At 46.5% G+C, this 23,376-nt stretch overlaps 1 protein-coding gene across 1 annotated transcript in view; it reads right to left on the reverse strand.

Moving 5' to 3' along the window:
* The window catches only part of COL23A1 (collagen type XXIII alpha 1 chain), a 288,152-nt gene that overhangs the window by 42,041 nt on the left and 222,735 nt on the right, over positions 1 to 23,376 (reverse strand). The gene's annotated exons all lie outside the window — the stretch shown is intronic.

Consider the following 23,376-nt stretch of genomic DNA (forward strand, 5'->3'; position numbering starts at 1 on the left):
CAATCAGTGATGTCAAGCGACAGGGAAAGTGGAAAGGAGCGTAAAAGGAAACAGAAGGCTTAGCGGGAAGAATATGTTGCTACCTTTTTGGCACAGTGCACAGATCTCTCTGGGAATTTCCGGCTCTCAGAGGCCGTGAGCAGAACGTGCTTGGCTAGGGGAGGTACGGCAGGACGCAGGACAGACCCCACGAGTGACTCTGGAATTTTTTAAGCTTCGTTGAAGCCTTTGTACCCAAGCCTTATTGGGCATGCAGCATCCCAAATGCAGGAGACCAAATCCCACAAAGCGTGCCAAGAATCCTGTAGTTAGGAGCAGGATAAAAAAATAGCATCTTGGGCCCCTATTCTGCAGAGGTCTATGCACACGTTCAGCTCCTCTCACCACAATGGTCCTATAAATTTAGGTATCTACACAAATGCCTACAGAACCTGGGCCCTAGCAATTCTAATTATCCATTAAATCCACCTGTTTTAGGATTCCCAGAGGAAATATGCTAAGTACCTTGGGACATGCAGATCTACTTACTATCGATTCCTGGGAGGCAATCTCTGTCCTGTACCTAGCCATTACAAACCACTAAATCAGGGGCGGGCAATTATTTTGGGTGGAGGGCCGCTTACTGAGTTTTGTCAAGCCATCAAGGGCCGCATAAGAGGCAGCCAGGGGCAGATAATTATTAATTTTCTAACTTTTTTTAGGGGCCCCATGGGCTAGATAGAATAGCCTGGTGGGCTGCATCCGGCCCGCAGGCCGCATTTTGCCCACCCCTGCATGAAATGTATTGGACTAGCCCACGGTTGTAAAGCAAGATGCTCAGGGAAGGAGAAAACATAAGTGTTGGGAGGACAGCGGTTGTCCCGTGCACAGGACTAGTGCTACCCTTCCTAACAACCCATGCAAAGCCTTTGGCTCTTGGTCAGCTACTTCTCAATAGGAATAGTTCAATAGCTCAAACCCAGCAAACATCAATGCACCTTAAATATCTGCCTAAGTTTCAACATGCTCTTTATTGGATAATAATGGAATTAAGCATGGTCTGAACTGCTTTGCTAAACCAGGGCCTTCGATTTTAGCCAACTGTGCTTTGGAGAATAGCTACGACAGTGGTGAGGCCTCATCTAACTCTTCAGCAGAGCTAGCTGCTATCTGCTAGCGACGGATGTCTGGTATGGCTCAGCCCTTCTCCAGTGCTGGTGAGCAGATGTCACTGTATCATGTAAGAAACCCAACAACTAAACCTTGATGCAAACACTTTGAGCCACATACTGATAAAAACAAAGTTGGAAAATGTCATTTGTGTCTTCAAACATGTGATTTTGATCTTGGGTATGTTCTCAACCCCGAATAGGATGTAGCTTTGTGTCATCTTGTAAATTAAGGGTAAGAATCACAATGTTATACCTTAGAGCCAGCACTCTTTTCTTTCTCAGATTTGCACATCATGGCTACATGTGTATAACATATGGTTCATCTGCCAGCATCTCTCTATAAACACACGGCTGAAAACTGCTCTCACATTACAGTGATGTAAATCTGGAGTTACTACTAAAGCAAACATAATTTGGACCAGTGTATTACACAACAAGATGTACTCAAGTTGTTCCATGTTTTCTAAATGAAACATTAGGGTAAAGATTTAGTTCTGCTCAAAGTCTTCTGTTGATGCAGTTAAGGCAGGGGGTGGGGGAGATGAAAACTGAGCACGAGGATCTCATGGATTGCATTTAAAAAAGTCTCCATCCAGCTGGCTGTTCCAAATATTAGTTTGCAGCAGCTGCAGAGATGTAGCATGAAAAGTTTGAAATACGAACAACTGTGTTAGGAAAATGTGTTAAAACAGATGATGAAGTGCTGGTCTAAGCGCTGTGCCTCTATCACTGGTTATCAGATGAATTAAATCATTCCTAGAGCAGATTACCAGAAACAAGGGCCAATCCTTACATACATAATAATTCTAAAGGGGCTTAAAATGTCCTCTACTGACATTTTTATTTTTAATCTCCCCGCCGCTCAAGTTCATCTAAAAAGATATGCGATTGGCACCAATTGTTAATATAAGTGACTAAATTGCCTCTTTAAGTTTACAGACTTGTGGACTGGACCAAAAGCTTTCCCACCTTCAAAAATCCCATTCTCTGTACTTTACTTCAGCCCCTTTTCTAACCAAAGCTGTTCAGATCTATTTGGAAGAATCACCTACGAGTGCTACACATTGATTTTTCTCTGGGAATTCAAAGGAGATGCGTGTCAAAGTACCAGTAGCTTTAGATGCACCTTGTTCTCAAATTCATGTACTTTAGAGAGATCTATACTTTATGATAAATACACAAGTTGTGGGTTTTCTATGATGTTTTAATCTTGTCAGAATAATATTATCCAGTGGTTCTTCCTTTTTTATTTATTTATTTATTTATTTTTTTAAGGGCATGAAAGGTAAGCAGACAAGCGAGAAGAATTCCTATAGCATGCTGAACTAGTTATAGTTTGGTAAAACCTGACATAAAGCAAAATATGAAAATTGGAGCCAATTCCAGTTTTCAAAATATAACAAAACCAAGCCTCAAGGATTTAAAGATGCGGAAAAAAATCATTTAAAATCCCAGTCCAGCTGCTTTTACTTTGCTGTTTTGTACCAATGCACAAAGTGGCATCCAGAAAGGAGAATGATACTTTTCTCAAGGTTAGCATTTGAAGGAAGTTGTTTAATGGCCAATATATGACAAAAGCCAGCTCAGACCAGATTTTCAAAAGGATCTTCATCTGAACCATTACATTTGAGCAGTCAAGATGATGCAGGCCTCACAACTGAGGTTTTCAAAATCCAATTATTTGTACCACCCAAATCCATGGGTGGGTAAGGGTGGGGCAAGGCATTAACTGAGTTAAAGTGAGCCTACACTCTGTCCAGCCAACTGCCCAAGCAAAGATGAAAGTTTATTGGGTCTAAGAACTGTACATGCCAATTAACAGGCAGCTTCTGAAAATGTGGTTTGTTTAGTCTAAGCTTTGAATTATCGAAAGCATCCACGTGCTGCGACGGTTAGCACATGCAAATGTGAATTCTGCGCTAGGTACTTTGAGACAGAGCCTTTAGCTGGACTTCTAGGTAGTTAAAAAACAAAATGCTCCCCTCTTTCTGGGGCAAGACTCACCCTTCAGTACAAGAAGCCCAAAGTCTTGTACTGAAGATGAAAATACCTTGTTGATGAAGAAACATCTTCATCAGCAATTTGGACGAGGGCATGGAGAGCACCCTCTCCAAGTTCACTGATGATACCAAGTTATGGGGCAAAATTAGTACACCGGAGGACAGGGAGCAGATTCAGGCTGACCTGGACAGGTTGGATCAATGGGCAGAGAGAAACAGGATGCAATTTAATAAAGATAAATGTAAGGTACTCCACCTGGGAAGGAGGAACCCCCAGCACAGCTATAGGTTAGGGAGCGTCCTTCTCAGCAGCTCGGAGGCAGAGACGGATCTTGGAGTCATAATTGACTCCAAGATGAACATGAGCCGGCAGTGTAACGAGGCCATCAACAAAGCCAATCGCACCTTGTCATGCATTAGCAGGTGCATGATTAATAGATCAAAGGAGGTGATGCTTCCCCTCTACGCGGCACTGGTCAGGCCACAGTTGGGAGTACTGTGTCCAGTTCTGGGTGCCGCACTTCAAGAGGGACACGGAGAATCTGGAGAGGGTCCAGAGGAGGGCCACTCGCATGATTAGTGGCCTTCGTGATAGACCCTATGGGGGGAGGTTGAGAGAGCTGAATCTCTTCAGTCTTCACAAGAGACAGCTGAGGGGAGATCTTGTGGCTGCCTATAAATTTATTAGGGGAGGTCAATGGGGAATAGGGGAAGCGCTGTTTAGTAGGGCGCCTCAGGGAGTGACTAGGAATAACGGGTGTAAACTAGTTGAGAGTGGATTTAGGTTAGATATTAGGAAGACATTTTTCACAGTAAGGGTGGCCAGGATCTGGAATGGGCTTCCAAGAGAGGTGGTGCTATCACCTAGCTTGGAGGTCTTCAAGAGGAGGCTAGATAGTCACCTGGCTGGGGTCATCTGACCTCGGTCCTCTTTCCTGCCAGGGGCAGGGGGTCGGACACGATGATCCATTGTGGTCCCTTCCGACTCTACAACCTATGAATCAGTGCAAGCACCACTCCAGTCCTATTGAATTTGGCAGGGCTCTGGTTGGGGACACTGTCTGTTTGACAACCCATTTGAAACTTGGAAATTTGAGACTAATGACACTTGGGGAGCAATCCTCCAGATTTGGAGGGACATGTTCCTCCATCTGTCCAATTCAAGGGAACCTTCTTGAAGCCTTCAGGTCTGCAGCATCACAAGTAGTTTGAGAGGAGATGGATCAGGGAACAGAGGCAGGCAACACGGGGCAGATGTAAATGGCAGAATTACCACTAAGTGGTACCTGCGCACGCACAGACCCATTCGAGAAACTGGGGCCCAACCTGCTCTGTCAAAGCATGCTTCCTTATATTTTGAACATTAAGTATAGAATATAGTAAAACAACATGCAGGATTTGAGCTGCAGTGTGTACTAGGGCCCTAAATGTTGGCTCCATGACTATTTTCAGCATGAAGCATTTCAATGCCAGAGGACACTGCTTTATTCATACATGTTCTGAAACAAAAAAAACTGTCTGTTTTGCTATTCAAAATGGGGAGGCAGAGAGTGTTTAAACAGTATTTCATATTTCTCCTCCTCTCCCCCCACATGCACAAAGGGCGAATTCCTGCCTCATAGGCAGGTCTAGGTCTACGAACCATTGCAATGCTTCAGAGAGCACAGAAGTGGCACCCAAGTCTTCTCGCTCTGGACAAGGATGAGTTTTCCCCCAGACAATGAATTGCTCAGATAAGTGCCAGAAGCATCAGGGTACCGCAGTATTTCAGCATCCAAAACACAAACCTTTGAACAATAATGAATATGTTTGTCAGCTGGCTCCCAAACGCTCCTCTTCCCTAGCTCCTTGCACTCTGACAGCATCCGAGGAAATACAGCATGGTCTTACCCGCAGCTAGCAAAGCGAAGGCAGCGTGTCACTAGCAGACGGCTGAAATAAATAAAAAAAAAAAACTGCCCAAAAGCCTATGGGGAGTTCAGGGTTTCCCTCAGTTTGCTAACAAGCAGGTAAGGTAGTTTCTGCCTGTTAGCAACCAGGAGGTAAAAGCACAGCTTGATTTCCCAGTGAAAGTAAAACCTGTATCACATATGGGCAATGCCACATTTGTGGCTTGATATTCTTTCCTGGAAGACTGAGGCTACTGCATGCATTTTCTCTAAAAACACAAGATGAAAAAAACCAAAACTCCCCACTGTCTGTCTATACTTAGAGCAAGTATAGACAATATCCAAGTTAGCTGGCCTTTTGCCTTTCCACTGCAGTAGCATATTTGCTGGCAGAGATGCGCTTGTGTTAACAACAGTTGGGATTAAAAAAAAGCCTAGAGTAAACAAATGCGGAGATTGCTAAGAGGACGGTCCTCCGGCTTGGGAGTTTCTCCCAGAGTTACTCTAAGTGCTTCCTGCCTTGTAGGGCGGGCAGGGAGAAATCCTACAGGCAGTTTAAACAAATCCAAACACATGCATTTTGACCTCTTTCTCTGCATCTTCAAAACGGGGTGAAACGTGGAATTTCAGCATGAGAACACAGGAGGCGAGAAGCGACTGCTGTTCGAAGGGGCTGGGATCACAAGCTATCTGGAGCCATGGTCTGCGATAGTCTCAGTGCACTGAGACTGGTTCCAAAAACAGGATTACAAGCTAAACTTTTGCTGGTGTGATCGGATTTGTTGCAAGTGTGATGCTTTAGGACATTTTCATACTGGCAAGAAACATTATGAGTGGCACAATTCCACTCGTTCTACTGATTGCTTTGTTTGGGAAACTGGTATAAAAACTCTTCCAGCAAAACAGCTCAGATCCTGGTATAAGCTGCTTTGCCCATACGGGATTTGGCAGATATACCAGCTAAACCCTTGATAGCAGACCCCTGGCTTAAATGAGCAGGCTTAATAGTGAAGAGCCCTAATACCAGCAGACATACTTGTAAGATGACTGATACCTTGTGCCGCAAAACTAATGCACTGGTTCTTCTGTCTCCTTCCTGCAAGTGCGTATGCGTAGCCTGCTTGCCATTATGCCTGCCGTGGCCATGCTGGAATCATTATCTGTCATTCAGCATAGTAGCAAAAATATTTGAAGATTTTCCTAAGAAGTGGGTTTTACTTATGAAATGAATAATACCAGAAATTGCCTAATGCCCTGTCCACATGACCATTAAGGATGTGTTTAAATGCAATTATCGCTAGAATTGATTCCCAAAAGCCCCCATGAAAAGGGATTCACAAACAAACTAACAGACAAATTCCATGGAGTTAGGGGATGCCGGGTAGGGAGTTCACCTGGATCCTACCAGCAATGGCCATAGTTAAACCTTGCACACTGCTGCAGCAACTATGGTTGTAGCTGCAATATGGATCTTCTTCGTGGAATGAGACCGCTTCCCTGCAAAGCAGGAGGAAAGCCTCGGTCTGCACTTACTTTGCCAGTATGGCATTACTGGTCAGGAGCATGGGAAAAATCACAGTCCCAATTGATAGAGATGTCAGCCAACACCTACGAGGACCCTTTTTGCCAGGATCAGTTATTCCATTCAGTGATCTGGTTATAGCACCTAAATCTCCTTTAGGAGATTTGAGCTTTAATTCCTCTAAGCACCTTTGGAAATCTTCCCTCAGCATATGGCAGCCTGTCACCCTCCTTCAACAGCTGTCCACCACTACTCAGGAAAATGAACAAGACAATTTGCTAAAGGAAAGCAACTACCACATGGCATTGGCACGAGACAACGGTGGTGCAAGATGGCAACTCTAATGCCTGAGCATTACACCAGAACCAGTCCTCAATCTTATGCCGCCCAGTGTTTGCACTGGGGCTATTGCTCATCTATATGAGCCTGCAAGAGATTAGAGCAAAGGGGTAAAAACATCCTGAGATGGAGACTATTTCTCTCTCTTCAACAGGTCTACAATATTTACGCTGCATTTACGCTTGATAGGCTCCTATGCATGAAACAAATCTAGTTTAGCATGCCCCAGGGTTGTGAATTAGGTCTTTAAATGCTCCCATCTGCTCTAAAATTTCACACACAAGGTCTTCATCTAGAAATGAAGTTTCATGGCTCCATTTCTTTAACAAATTGGGTTTTGAAGATCTTCTGCACCAAAAACCTAAACGGTGAAAATTACTAGACAAGATGGTTGCACAACTGAAAAAAAAAAGTAATTTACAAAAGAATTGGAGCTTGTCATGTTTCATGTCCGTAGATTTGCTTAAAAAGACTTTGGCAGAACAACATTACATTGTAAGTCGTGGCAACTAACTGATTTGGCAGCCAGGGAAGGAGCCCGCTCTTCTTCCTAGCATACTTTCTGCGGAAATCAATACAAGGTTTTCATTTTGAGAAACTGCTCCGAGGAGCAGACTCCCAAAGCAAAGCCTGGCAAATTCCTTCATGGCAGATTTAGCAGGGAGAGTCATGTGGGTTCAACTGTGGGTTCAGGTTTGCTTGTTAACATTTAAATGCATCACAGATTCTCTTGGCTAAGCATAGATAACTTGTAAATATAAATATTTGCACAACAGTAAGATACTCTGTGGGAAATGCAATAGCCTCCAAAATAAAATTAGCCTTTGCTTAGCGATGGTTCAGTTTTAAAATGAAAGCCCAGGGCACAGCAGATGCTGTATGGTCAGCCAGATGGCATGGCTTGTTTGCAGAGGGCCCAACTGCCCGCACCCCCAGATAGCAACATCAGCGTGGAGTCCCATGGATCTCTTTGCAAGGCTGGGTGTCATGGATAGATGGCAACTCTAATGTGCGGCAACTTGCAGTAGCTGCTCAATGGGCTTTACAATGAGGATAGCATATTCTGGTCCCTTCCCTTCCTGAAATTCCCACTACGCTGAGAGCCGGAGGGTGGGTTAGATCAGCTGAGGGTCCTCATACAAGATACTGCTCCACCCCGAACCAGGCCTTAGCGTGGGTTGAGCTGAGCTTCAGTGTCCAAAGCATTTTTCAGCAGACTTGCACAGAAAGCAGCCACAGAAACCTTACTTCGCATCACCTCACCTCACCTCCCTATACTTGGGTACAACCTCCAGAGATGCAACCGAGTGACGTGCAGACCTCTGGCGCTTCAAGCCGGCAAGGGGGACCATTCGTATGAAAAGAACCAAGAGGTGAGGCCCGAGGGAGAGTTTTAGCGCAAAGGTTTTGCAGCTGGCCGCAGTCCCAATGCAACATGAAGCAGGACGTGGGTGGACAAATGGCCAGACTCCAGTCAGTGCCCACAATTAATGCCTCATTGCCAGGACTCTCTCTGCTCCGTCAGTGCATTAAGCCCAAAGATTTACGTCCCTCACATTACTGCACTAGTGCTTAATGAGGACACCGTGCTGCTCTGCCGAACAGCTCCAGGAAGGCATTTCTGGTCCAGCCATTGAAGAGAAGGATTTGGATCAATCAGCTTGGGGGTTCATTTCTCCACCTGAAAGGGAAGTGAGAGATCATGGAACAAGGTGCTAAGTAGCCCAGTGGAGGTATATTTAACCCAGCAAACTACTGGTGAGGAAGGGACTTGACGTTTGTGAGGTTCGCCTGAACCTTTGCCCAGACGACTGCAGGGGGCAGTGATGATAATTAACACAAATTGCTCTCCTTCGGAGGTGGCCCTTGAAATAAAGCCCCCGTGGGAAGTCAGCGCTCTCCATAGAGTGCAGCTCCGAAGGAAGTTCCACATTACTCCTCCGAACTGGCTTACTTCAGCAGACGGCCTGCACGTGGCATCAAATACTACCTTGCCCAGCGAAAACGGGATGTTTCCTTTCGCTACCCCAGTAATTGCCGTGAGCAGCAAGCCAACTTATTACAACCAATTCCAGGGGTGCTTCAGGGTTGCTTTGATTTTATGACTGTGCTTCTATTTCAAGCCAACCCGAGTTTGAGAAACAATTGCCTCGATGGTCTTTTCTTTAATCTGGGAGGGAAGGTGTAGACTGATGAATCGGGTCCTTTTTTCTTATTCCCTGGTTGGTGCTGTTGTGCGGAGAGTCAAAGACGACCTCGAAACCAGCTGACATGCTGTACGTCCCTGGGAAGCATGTGGCAAGGACAAGTTCCATGAAACCCATCCCTTGGATCCCATAAAATCCTGCAATACCACCTGACCCAGCAGCGCAGGAAGAAATCCAGACAAGCACATTAAACTCTGAGGGATGCTTTGAGCGATGGGCAAAATGAAGCCCTCCTCAGCAACGGGGAAGTGTCTTTGGAGACTAGGTTGCATCCGTCACCTTGCATTTCCTCTGTGAAAGCCATAGGTCTCTATATGCCTCTCTCAAGGATTATCCAGTGTCATGCACAGAAGGCGCCAGAGACGGCTCTGGTAACACGGGAATCTTAAAATCCCCTGAGGTTGTTCCCCAGCACATATTGCAGCTGGTGGAAGAGCCCTACTCAACACCAGGAGTAGGAAGCAATGAATGATCTCCCGACAGAGACATCATGGAAATGACATCTAACATCTCCCTGAGAATGGAGACTTCTGTGTTAATAGGCTCAGGTTGATGTTCCCCGATTGTGTTCCCAGGAGCAAGAAGTGCCCAGACTGCCAGGCAGTTTGTAGCAATTCCTTGATGGAAACAGAGCAGAAAGTAACAGCAATTTGCTAGGAACTCGAGCCATAATGCTAAACAGACGGCAGCCCTCTGGAACAAGCCCAGCCAAGCCGGTTGCAGAGGTCGCGCTATTTAACACAGGACAACTAGTCCAAGTGCAGCTAGAGGTCTACCTTGCAGCCTCGCGCTCTGTTGGAGGAAGCGTCACTCAAAAAAAGCGGTTTACAAGAAAGGCCACGAGGTGCCTTTAGCAGATGGAAGTGAGCATTTGGATATGGCTTGATCTCTACTGTTTCCTGAACCCTGCCTTTGCGTCTTTACTGCGAGCTCCATGTCCATCCCCCCACCAAAACTACTCCCAGAAGTCTGTCTTGGAGCAACCCTAGTTCTCATGACACATGGCCAGCACCTTTTGCTCTTGGAGCAGCTGAGTTACGAGTGAAATGCTTCTGTACACAACGATTAGCTGCCTTCTACCCATTCACATACTTTTCCCATTATTGCTTGGTTGGGTGCATCTTTCAAAAGCTTCTGGAAGGAAAATGCAAAATAGCCCAAAGGTAGTGACAGGACTCAAGCTGATAGTAAAAGCTCCTGTGTAGGACAGGAAGGAGGAGAGGTTGGATACTGTGAATGAGATGCTGATCGGGACTAGGTCTGGCAGTTAGTTTTGACATATTCTACGTAAAGAGTGTTTCTGTAAGGATACTTTACTACAACTGGTCATCCAGACACAATTTATATTACAAATACTATGAAAAAAAAAAGATTACAACCAACAGAACTGCCCGGACTGCTTGCTTCCCCTTCTAAAATGCAGGGCTGTGTCATAATGCAGGTAAAGGTCTTATTAACAGAGAGTCTAAAATCACGTGCACGAGTTACTTTACGTACCGTTGAAGTAAGCAGAACCAGCTGTGCGAGTAATGATCTTCAAATGGGGGCTTGCAGCGTTATAAACCACAGTGAAGGATATGACACCATAATAAGAGCCTTAATTTCAAGGACAGATGCAGGTTAGAGGAGACACCATGCATGTGGCGTCTTAAAATGCTGAAGAGTTAAGCAGCTGCCCGGTGTCCTGTTCTGTGCGCGGGATGAATGGTGGCTATACAGTACCTGTGGCACTCCAGTATCGGACAAGCACTTGCATCCTGAATGGGCCTCCCTCAGTGCTCTAGGGAGATCTTGAGTTATTAGGACAGAGTGATTATTGCACAGATGTTGACAATCCATCAAATTATCAGGCTGTCATGTTTTGAATAGCTTCTGAATTTCCCCCTACGAGCAGCTCCTTGTTGTGTCACTGCTGGCGTTCTGCATTGTTTCCAAGAGCTTAGCTAATCACATTGCTGGGAGCATTGGCTTTCTTGGGCTACTAATAATGACCACAGTCAGGACTACGGGCTTCCAGTGACGGTTTGTTCCTTGGCATCTGGTATTAATTTCTTGTAGACCAGCCTGTCTGCATTCTTAACACATTTATGAGGCTTGCATAAATGGCTTACATAGGCTTTCCTGTGCTGTGTTATCTACACCAACCAAAATGTCTAAAAGCTCAGGAAGCAAACGCAGTTGCCTGTGGTCGGGATTGAAAGCTGCCACCAGTTCCATTATAGAGCTGTACCAGTTAAAGCGTGGATTCCTCTTTTGCATTCAGCCCTTGCCGCTCTGAGATATCCGTGGTCAAACAACGCTGTGCTTCAATGGCTTTCTTTAAAATCAATTAACAACAGAATTTCCCATCCTCGTGTGCGGTGTTCCTGTTGCATCTCTACACAGAGACCAACCAAAGTGAGTGGAACCGCTCTAGATTTATCACAGCACAGCCAAGAGCAGACCTGAGTGCATTACATGGATCCTTTAAAAATGATTACGTTTTTAAGCCATTAACTTAGGTTCAGTTACAGCTTGTCAGATTGATCACAACCTTAATGGAGTGGCTTTTCCCAATGAGGCAGGGGTCTGGTAACACATCTGAGCAGCCAGGTTTTTACTGGGTGGTTATTCACGGGATGGGAGCAGTGCCACATGGAACGGAAGCACTGAACGAAGTCTTTTTGCTTTGTCTAGCACAATGGAGGCTTGATCTGCAACTAGGGATCCTAAGTACACATAATAAACACCGGCAAGCAACTTTTTTTTATGGTTTTGGGCATCATCAGTTTGTTCCATCAACATGGAAGAGCCCTTTTTCCCCAGCACCCCCTGGGGTGACAAGGAACAACGGTAATAAAGTGATGGAGAATAGGTTTAGGTTAGAGATCAGAAGGCAATATTTTACAGTTAGGGTGGTCAAAATCTGGAACCAACTTCCCAGGGAAGTGGTCCTCGCCCCTACCTTGGGCAAATTCAAGAGGAGGTTGGACGATCACCTGTCTGGGGTCCTGTGAACCCAGCATTCATTCTGCCTGTGTCAGGTGGTCAGGCTAGATGATCTGTTCAGGTCCCTCCTGACGCTAGCTACTATGGAACTATGAAACATAAGTGGTGTTTAAGACCTGGCTAGACAAAGCCTTGCCTTGGATGATCTAGTTGGGGATATTTCTGCTTTGACCAGGGCATTGCACTAGGTGACCTCCTGAGGTCCCTTCCAACCCTCATTTTCTATTACTCGAAGTACTGGCTCTTCAAAATGAAGGTGGTTACTACAAAGGCTTAGGGTATTGCAGCAGTTTGGGGAAGGCAGTTGAATTTTTACATGTCCCTTCACTCTCATGCCTTGAGTTTACGCTTCAGAGAGTTGGGGTTTAATTGGCCATGCATGAGAACCGTCCCCCTCTGCTCGTTTCCCAAGAAGGCCCATTAAGGTAAAAAACCAAGGAACAATTTTCTCTGGGCTCCTGCCTGCAACTCAAAACCAGGCTTATGCTCAGATGGACACCACCCATGTGCAACTATGAAGACTCACTAACACAAGGAAGGCTTATGAAAACTAGTGAACTCTGCTTTCATGCCCTCTATTTTTTTGTAGTTCTCGCCCCAGCTCTCTCTTGACCCTGGTATGAAGCAGCTTCTTTGTTCTTTAATACATCTCATCTGGGTGAGGTCACACTCCTGTGCCTGGGACCTCCCTGTTATTGCTGCATGATGATTAGGATGTCACGGAAGAGTTGCTGCAGGTCAGGAACGAGCAGGAGAGGCCAATGGAAGACCTCCGAGAAAAGCTCCAGATTTCAAAGGTCCATTGCAACGAAGGAAAAAGAATCCAGTCCAAAAGCAAGTGAGCTACTGTGTCAAGGGAATCATTTCCTAGTACCAGTGAGAGGCTCAAATGCAACGTCAGCACTGAACCCCTATCTCACGTTTGCCTCTAAATCTCGGCTCAGCCTGGATCCCTCGTACTGGTTCTGCTCTTTAGGGAGAGAGAAAGCCAGAGTTTGGGGTCCTACCCATTTCTTCTCATGACTTTGTGGGGGTCTTCGCAGGGGAGGGAAGGAGCACATTTTCCAAGTGACATCTGTGGTTCCCTGATAAAGCAAAACGCTTTGCTGGTTGCTGGCACTAGAGTGCGGCCCGCTGCATGGGGACGCCAGTGACCAGGTCTCCTTGTGGGACCAAGCCCTGCAGTTGGTCCTCGCTGTTAGGGTCCTGGGATGCATTTCCAAATCAGTAACCCCGGCACCCTGCTTGGGCAGAGGTGGAGTCGTCTGAAAGACTCTTCGGCCAGCAGCTTCTTCCGCTACCCAGGAGCAGGAGTGGGACTGCAGGGGCCATGCAGTCATGCTGCTGTGGCACAAAGCTGGGGTAGAGGGAGGGCTGAGCAGCCTGGGGCAGTTGCTTTGCATGGAGTCTCACCCTTTCTAAATGCTGTAGCATCTCGCCCCCAGCTCCTGGGGAACAGTGCCCTAGAGAGCTCTCCTACCCGTCTAGCCTGCTCTGGAGGTTTCTAAGCCTCTTGGTCAGAGTTCATGTCATTTGCCCAGATACAGCCCCCGGTCCCAGAGCACCGTGCCCGGAGAGACTGATGGGTACAGTCGGCTGCTAAAAGCATCAAGCAGCCAGGGTTTATTTCTTCCATTTGAATTTATTAAACAGTTAATAATGGGAAGGTCTCACTGCACTGAAAAGTTAGCTGGAAAGGTCTGCATGGAAGATTGCTCCTGCATCTGGTCTTCATTTTCTCTCTCCTCTCTCCCCAGATGAGGCTGTCTACACCGCCACGGTGAGCAATAGAAAGCACCCCCTGCCCTGGCTTTCTTTAAAGCTGATCTGTATATTTCTGTTTTGGCTTTATGAGGACAAATTCCCACCAACAAGCAGATCTCCGGGCAGCCTATCAAATCAACAGCAACTGCTCCATGCATCAGGAACTGTCTAAGCCCCCAAATCAAGGGTAATGGAGCTGAGCAGAGAGGAGGAAGCACCGCAGGCCACATCTTGCCACCCTTCCTCTCCTGCGGCAGTACTTCCTTCCTGACTTCGGGACCGATCAACCTGGACACCCATCCTTACCGAATCCATGCCCAAGCGACAACACTTCAGTCAATTAGGAGCCCAGTTTCAATTCCCTGGGGCCTTGTCCTTTCTGCAGGCACTGATCCTCCGAGAGCAGTTCTGTTCCAATAGTCACTTTTACAAATCCAAAGTCCTGTTCAGGGCCAGAGACCTCACTTTGTGATGAAGTGGAATCTGCTTTGGCAGAGGTGGAAGCAGCAGCTTCCTGATTTTCCAGGACTATTCAATCCAGGTGCAGCTGTCAGATCCTTCCAGTAGACGGCAACAGAGGGGGTGGACCGGGAGGATGAATCCAGGCTGGTGGCATCTGTGTTATGAAGCCTCATGGTACCTTCTGCCAGACCCATCACCCCCTCCATGGATACCTTTCTCCATCATTGGCACATCATGGTGACCAACTGCAGCACCAGTGTTTAATGCTCACTTCACACAGGAAGACAGGCCTGTTCAAATGTTTTGCAACCTTCTCACTTGGACCTCTGGCCAAAGCCCCGATATGAAAGCTGTATATGGAGACCCAACTGTGATGTTTGTACCTAGGTCTATTCAGGCAAGGTTCTTTGAGTGGACGTGATCTCTTTTATTAGACCAGCTGAGAAGCTGGAAAAAAGTTCTTAGCAAGCTGTCAGGCGCAGTCACCCTTCTTCAGGCTTCAGCAGTCTCTCTGCTGGTCTGTTCACGCACACTTCCGCAGCGATCCCGTTACGACGTGTCTTGCTGCGAAGTCTAGCAAAACCCATCATCGATCAGAAGTGCACAGCGCTCGGCACTGAGCAATTGCACTGTGCTGTGGATATAACACCGAGTGCCCCGTTACTGCTGACCCCATGCTACTTTTCACAACCGTTAGGAAACTTCAGCGCAGAGAAGAATGCGATGGAGTTCAGCATTTTCTGTCTTCTCTGTCCTGAGCCCTTGGTTTTACAGTATTGCTTTCAGCTGTTCCACTCTTAGTGACAGTGGCTGTGGGCATTTACACAACTGCTCACAGCCGCCCCCGCCCTCCCATAAACAGTTCATATTCAGGGATCTTCGGCTAACAGCATCATTACGCTCTAAATATTGGTAGTTAACAAGTACAGCTTTTCCACAGCCGTGACTTACTCTGATGTGTGTGTGTTGTTATTAAGAGCTGGGTTTTGAATCTCTATTTTTCTTTTGCGTTTAATACAACACTTTGCTTTTGCTCACTCAGGGCACAATTCTCGCGTACTGTTTCCAAAACAGCACAGTCGGCTCAGCCGTTACTGAGAACGTATGGGAGGACAGCTAAAAAGGGGCAACACCCAAATCCCTGTCCGAGGCTATAGGAGTCCTGTGGGCATTTTGAGCCTTCCTCTCGTTCTAAACAAATGTGTTGTTCCTGTTTCCACCCCCACTCCTTTCCCCCATCATGGGCAGGCTGGTGCCAGTGAGGCTTAGCAGAACCGGCCTTCTGGTCCGCTCCACAAAGCCATCGAAAGGTTTTTTTTCCAGCTGGCCAGTGGCCGAATACAGTGGCTTGCTTTGGTTGGCCCTCCACGGTGTCTATGGCTTGGGTCCTCTCCATCTGCTTTTCATCTCCCCTGTGGATTAACTGCTTAACACCCACTTGCTAGATCCCGTGCTGTGTGGACACTATTCAGAAGGAGTTTAACCCCTGGTAACAGCGTGCACACAGGGCACAGCTTTGCTGCTGCTGGGCAGCCTGCAGAACGCTAGGGGGCACTTCGAAACTTCAAAAGAAAACCGGCTCCAGGGAGAGAGGGAGCCCAGCCGGGCAGCCGGGACTCTCTCATCCAGGCCGTTCTGCTCCACCAGGCACATACGCCTGGTCCTGGAAAATTAATTTTGAAAAACAAATACCCACCAGCGATGACAGACTTTGCATGCACACCTGTCACATGCCCCCCGTGACGAGCAAGGAGCTGCCATGCCGCTGGGGAGCGAAGTACTTACGTGTTCCCCGATCCCGGGTGAGGGCAGATAGTGACTGTGCGGTGCACTCGTCAGTTCAGAAACAACTTTCCCAGTCCTCCTGCTGTCAACTGTTCATCTCGGCTTGCTCTCAGGGCAGCAGATGCTAGCCTGAGGAGGTCTCACATACGTCCGTGGAGGATGCTGACTTTCTGCTAACAAGCACGAGGCCCAGTATTCGAACTAGGGGTGGAGGGAACCCTTATTCTTATAGTAAAACCAATACAATTCACACTGCCTGATGGCAACTTGGGTTCAAATACTGTCCACTGTGAGATGCAAGTACAGCTTTGTTTTAAACTCATCCATTATGGCATTATAGCCAGCAGGTGTCCAGAAGATTTGGAGAAAGGCAAGTAATTTGCAGCTCCCTTTCCTGCCTCTTCACCCAAATAATGTAGCTGAGGGTAACTGGAGTCTCCTTCTGGTAGTGTGAAGTTGCAAGGTGGTCTGGGGGAGCAGGGGAGGGTGATGTGAACTCCACACGCTGCCCTGAAGGAGCAGTGCAGTGCAATGTCATGCAGAGGTGGCATGTTGCAAGGTGGGAAGTGCGATTCATTCACCATTACATGAAATTCCTGAGCCCGAGCAGCCCACACAGGAAGAAACACAAGCTAAACTCACACAAACCATCGCTACCTGGAAAGCCTAAAAAAAAAAAATAAAAAAATCCATCCCACTGAAACAGGCAAAGCTGCTCTGCCTGGAGCGGGGGATCGGACTGGGAGACCTCTTGAAGCCCCTTGCAGCTGTTTTTCAAAACGCAGTGCCTTTGATGCAAATGCATCCTCTCTTGCTCTACCTGCTCTTGCATTCTTATCTCTGGGAGAAGCATGTTCAAGGCCAATGCCATGTTGGACTAGATGCCACTAATGCTCTCCCTGAGCGCCACAGACTTCAGCAGCAAAGCTGCGCTGGTGCCCCTCTCAACTGCTTCTGAAACAAAACTATTAACTAGAGCTCAGCTAAGCGACTGCCTTCAATTCTGGCAGCCCAGTGCTTGCAGCATGCACGCTTCGTGGCCAAATTCACTCCCAAGAGATACAGCCTCTGATTCAGCAAAGCACACGAGCATCTGGTTCAAGTTAAACATGCGAGTACTCCATCTGCACTCGGAAAGGCATCTGCTGCTTAGGCTTAAGCTAACTGATGTCCATACTGACCCTAAATACAGACCAGTTGTCTGTCTGGTACTATGGCTATCAGATAAAATCTAGCCTGGTATAATAAGAAGTTAACACCCTCAGTCACATCAGCTGGTATATCTTAGCACTTCCATCCATTCAGTGGATTCGTCCACAGGAAAGCCTACTGGAACATGGTGCAGAGCCATTTCTCCATCAAACATATTTGTAAAAAAAAAAATAACTTTGCAGAGCCCAGTCAGTCCCGCTCACAGTTCACTTAAAGACGCGGTTTACTGGAACCACGGCAAGTGTTTGAGCTGCGCAGCGCAAGGAGGAGTGGGAAACTCTCCTACCTCTGCTCTTTCACACTTGATTATTCCCATACAGCAAATCTAACTCTATCATTTTCAAACAGCTTCTAGATTGAAACCAGTTTTATACCAAGTTTCAGCCCCGTGCAAGTAGTGGCTCGAGACTTTTAACTCTGAGGACTGTAACTACAGCAGGCTGATTCTGCATTTTCCGTACACACAACACTGACACTGAAGCCAGCGGAAATTTAGGGACAGGCTTTAAATTGTTACTAGTAACCTGAATTACTATGTGCACAGCAAAGGGTTTTGAACACAACTAAAGGCCTGGTCTATATGTTCTAGGTACTTATATGACCTCCGTTATCTCTAAGCAATGTGAATGCACTGCGATGCTTAACACAGGGGTGTTTTGGATAGGAAGCTACCCCCTCTTACTCCACTGAAAAGACGAGGAACTGAGGTACTGATGGATTTAGCCACTTGACTGCGGGCATACAAGGAGCTTGTAGCGGACTGAACCAAGTCTTTCCAAGTCTCAGGCTAGTGCTGTGATCACTGGACCCTCCTTCTCATCTAATTCTGCAAGCACAGCTCTAACCTCTGAAAACATAAATGAAGATTTACATACCTGCTTTCCTCAACGCGCTGCTCTGGTCCCACCAACTCTCCCGAATAAGGGCCCAAAGCTGTACGAGTTAAACGAGCTTGCTACCAACACAGTTTCATCCATGGCTCAGGCAGGGATTGATGGTGGACTGGCAAGTCGCAGGTTTTGTACGACTGGAGGAGGAGTTTTCCTTGGCAAAACCTGATGCGGGCCCAGCCCAGATTTAATCTCAAAGTTTCAGACATTAGAGTACAGACAAAGGGAAGAGAGGTAGAGGGAGCATATAAGGGAGAAAACACTCAAACTGTTTCAGTTCCCCAGGTGCTAGAGAGAAGCCATAGTGTCTCAAGGAGGTCACTGACCTTCTAATCTCCGTCAGCGTAATTAAAATCCAATCAGACCAATGGACTGAGTCGAAGTGCTCCACAATGAAGGCAATGCATCTCGGAGGAGCCGGTGACATAAGGCATGAAGACAGATATTTTCCCCACTGCTTGGCACTTTGAGAGACAACACCTCAGTCTATCAGTTTGGCAAGCTGCATGGGGGAATGATTTTAATCTGTGCAAAAAAATCATTTCCATAGAAAGAGCTATAAAAGGAAGGGGCATTTGCAGTGTTTTCTCTTCCAAACTTTTTACAACCTTTACTCCTATCCAATTTTGAGCCAGAGATGTAAATGCCGAAGTCTCTCTTCTGGTGGGCTAATGACTCGGCCGTCTTGCCAACTGCAACTGGCATTTAGAAGGTCCTGTAAGTGATCCTGGATTCCTGCCCCAGAAGTTTTGAGGTTCCTTTGATTATCAATCCACACAATTACAGGAGTAAAATCATGTTTGTTCTTGTTGTCTCAGCATTAAAATTAATACATTTTACTTCTTCAACCCACCTTACTCAGACTCAATTCTACAAAGAGAGCATCTCTCATTAGCTTGATGCATGTGCCTAAATCTAATCCCCGTCATATTGCGTATGTCCTCGTCTCAGGATACTTTGCAGCCTTAAACATATTGAGCGAAGATAATGAGAAAAGATCTTGAGAGCATGCACGGTGGGCAAAGGGAACGAGGCATGAGATAATATGATGGCACATAGGTGGCAAACTACAGCGCGCTACAGGATGTGGAGATTGAACTAGGACGCAGGGTGAACGTGGGGAAGGGAGCAGATTCGCCATCTCTTTCCAGACAGTTCTTGCATGAGGTGCTAAAGCATGAAGTACTCCAGAGTCCTGGGGCCCGTTCTCCTGCCTGACAATGCAAGAAACTCCCGGTGCAATCAAACACACGAGGGAGAATTTTCTTAATTGCTTATGTGATGCTGTTAAAAAGCTGGCAACACGAGTGCCACCACTGGCACAGATGGTGTGGACACATGACGTTTTCGTATCTACTGGTGTAAATGTGGAACAGATGCACGAACTACAGCCCTATGACTGGTTTAAGTCACTCTATTCCAGAGTAATGTTACCCCTCAAATAACTATACATTCATCTCTAAATTATACCAGCGTTTAGGCTGTATGTCCCCAGTGTTAGCCGATTTCCTCTCGGGACCCCTTTGTTCAATGCAAACAAACTGCCACCAGTCTGTGGTGAGGGACTGCAATAATTCCTTCTGCAGGCAGTGATCTCAGGAGAGTTTATCATCTGTTTGCTTTAACTTATTTCGGGGCACAGGCTAATATGTTAATACTGGTGTATGCATCTCATGTATACACACTGGAGGCAGTTAGTATCCCACTGATTCAATTTAAAAGTCCCCCAAAATTTCCAGCTAAAAAGGCCAAATTCTTTTTGAGAACATATGTACATGGTTGATTCAGCAAACTGCATAGTTACGTTGCTTTTAAGCATAGCCAGCATTTATAAAACAGAGCCCTGATTTCCTTTGATACATGATATTTAACAGGGAAGGAAAAAATACAATACAAACAAAATAGTAGGAATGAGGATAATAGAGCAAGGCAAGTGCCAAAAAAACTGCAAATCCAAATTCTTGTATTGCACAAAATCCTGGGGGTGGAAAAAAACCACAGTTCTTGTGATCTATGTTAAGCATGAACTGAGAACTGGCTCAAATGAATAACACTAAAATAGAAATAGAGCAATGAACCCTAAGGCCATCTCTGTCATGTTAGGGACAAACAGGGACAATAGGAGTTAAGTGGAAAAATAAGCCCTTCTCTATGACTTCTTAAATAATCTGTAAGCATTTCATAAAAGAACTACACCTCTTCTAGAGAATACTAAATTAGGCTCCAAAGAAACCTCTTGAAATATTTATATTAAAACACAATGTTTCTCTATCAAGTTCTGTATCTTTTAGAACTCCATGGGCACATCTACATGTGCACTAATGCACTTTTGCTAGTGCACATTAAATTTAGTACCTCCATTGTGAGGTACCAGAAAAAGGCGTGTTAGCCTATTTTAATGCGCATTAGTGAAAGCACATGGTGTTTTTGTAATGCTTTAATGCACATTAAAATAAGCTATCGTGCATTAAAGCGCATGTGTATTTGCGTCCCATTACACTTCTTTAGAGCACTAATTGGTCTCCTCCTTTTTGCATTCTGCAAGACTTTTTTAACCTTGTTGCTCAAAATATTTGAGTGACTCTAAATTAAAATGGTAAACACCAGGTCATGAGGGCTTTCAAATGCACTAATTACACCAAATAAAGACTCTTTTGATGTTGTATTGTAATATCCTCATGTAATCAAACTTGGAAAAGACTACTTACATTTGCTAGAGATGTTTGGACAAATGGAATTTTTTTTTTTTAGACCCCAAACTTAAACAAAGCCAAGCCAACTCCAAAACCACCACGCACCATGGCCTGAAATGCAGAGGGCAACAGCAAGAACATCCCCATACCTGCTTACGGCATTAAATCAAGTGGTGCCCCATTGCAGCCATGCAGCCCTACCAACTACACAGCTGGAACTGTAAATGTAGGGTCTAGCACGTGGCAGAAAGCCAGGCTTGGCATACACAGCAAAGAGCAGATACTCGCCCTCCTTCTGAACTCACATGACAGACACAAACCCAACATTTCCTTCTATCGCAACAAAAACACCGGGGCATTTTTTGTTGGTTATCTTCCCGGCAGATCTTCCGGCAGGGTAAACACACACACACACACACACAAACACACTATCGTGGTCTGCAGTCTACAGTCCTGCACTTCACTTGAGGGCAAACAGCTGAACTGACCTCATCACTGAGTGTTTTCCATCTGTATACAATCAATTCATTTCGGGGCATCCTGACACAGTGCTAATCTACTCCAGAGACAGCATGTGAATTCATGTCACCAGGCGCAGCATGGGACAACCAGAGGACCGAAAGGAAAGCAGCCGCCTAAGTAACCTCTTGTTTACGCAATGTGTGGGCGAGCAACAGCATCAGCTGCGGCAGGACGGGCAGCACAACCCCCCTCCGCAACGCACGCCTGCTCTGAAGTTATTTTTGATCACCCCAAACTGAAATCTCTATAATACTTAGGGAAGCTTCACAAGGCAGCAGAATGCAGAATGCCGCTCTGGGCATTCACCCCACGAGACGTTCATGACTGCCTTATTTCTATTTGATTCCTTGTCTCTGCAAAAACCACTGTCCACTGCAGGGAAGGAATTCTCTTTGCCTTGCTGTTGAGAGGCAGCGATTTCGTGCCATGCTACTGTGGGTTTGGGTTGCAGATGTGGCCAGCCTTGCTGGCAGGTGCTGCCCGACAGGCAAAGAGCAGCTTTCAGGGTGCTGCTGGAAGCCTTTCCTCCCTGCTGCAGGCAAAGGAGAGGAGAAGGTGGATCTTGATCGCTTCCCTTTGGCCCAGAGAGCTGAAGTGACTGAGGACCAAGTAGGAACTGTGAGCAGCGAGAGTGCTCCGGGGCTCTTACTCAGGGCAGGCCCTCCATCACAAAAGTAACTCTTTCCTATCGGCATTTTCGGGTTCCAGGAGTCCATCACTGAAATAGTGCTGGGCCTGGCTAAGTGTGGGTTGGGAGGACAAGAACAGGCAGCACTAACTCATGTGCTTAGTCACACCCTCCTGGAGCAGACAGGGGTACCAGATGGCCCAACCTTTCTGCTTCATCTGGAATAAATGACAGTTCTCAGCTTCTGATAAGCCACTTCTGCACTCCTGCCGCTTCCCTTGTTCAGCTGGCTCCCAGTTGGGTGCCACCTCCACTGCAAGCATCTACCCCGCTTAATACAGACCTTTGTTCTGGAGTCGCCAGTTCTCCCCAGTTGTTGCAAAGGTCCCTTGCTTGGGGGAGGCAGGGTGGGAAGGAAAACCAGGCTATCTGTTCTATGCTACAAGGCAGGTGGGATGGGGTGTCAGTCAGTCTTTCTGAGTGGATCCAAGTCACCTTTGCCCTGAAGATGCACTAAGTAGGTCCCAAGCTTCTGCTATCTTCAGGATATGACTAGGACCCAGTTGCCACTGGAAAAGCTAGGACAGGCTCAGATGCTGAATCCTCTCATGCCTGCAAACATTGAGTTCATGCAGCCCTGAGAAACCATCCTATACAAAGGAGTGGTGGGAACCAGCAGTCAACCCACCAACTCTGTAGTTCTTGAGGTGCCCCTTGCTGGACAGATCCCTCCCTTTGGAAAGTGCCAGCTCTTACTTTTCACTCATTTTTTGATGACAGAAAAAATAATAGATGAATTCTTCTGTTGCAAAGAACTTGGGAAGACCACAACAGGTTAGAAGGCTTTTTAATGCTAGGGATTCCTACTTGAAATCTCTGGGTTTTATCATGTGGATCAGGCTTGCACACCTGGCATTGTTGGCATCCTTGAAAGGATGTCAATGCAGCCCACTGCACCCTCATTGAGAATCACTGTGCTAAATCCTCAGGAAAAGCTGGAGGCCTGATATGGGGGCAGGGACAGACCCAATCAGAGCATCTGCAGCAGATGATCTGAGCTGTAGAGGCAGAACGGATCAAAAGGGAGAAGTCCTGCCTTTTAGGTATAACTCTGACAAGCTAAATCACTGCGGTATCAAATCACTCCTGATGGAAGCCGGTGGGATGACATACACCACAGACCCCATTTAACAGCCCAAACAGAAACCAGCCACTATCTCCATTCTGCATGCCGAGCCTGGAAGATACTACGTGGGCAGACACTGAATGTTTTGAGACCACTGGCCTGCCAGGGGTGGGTGTTGGGGGTCTGCATTTTAAAGCA

Source organism: Alligator mississippiensis, chromosome 9, assembly GCF_030867095.1.
Source record: "Alligator mississippiensis isolate rAllMis1 chromosome 9, rAllMis1, whole genome shotgun sequence".
NCBI classification, from domain to species: domain Eukaryota; kingdom Metazoa; phylum Chordata; order Crocodylia; family Alligatoridae; genus Alligator; species Alligator mississippiensis.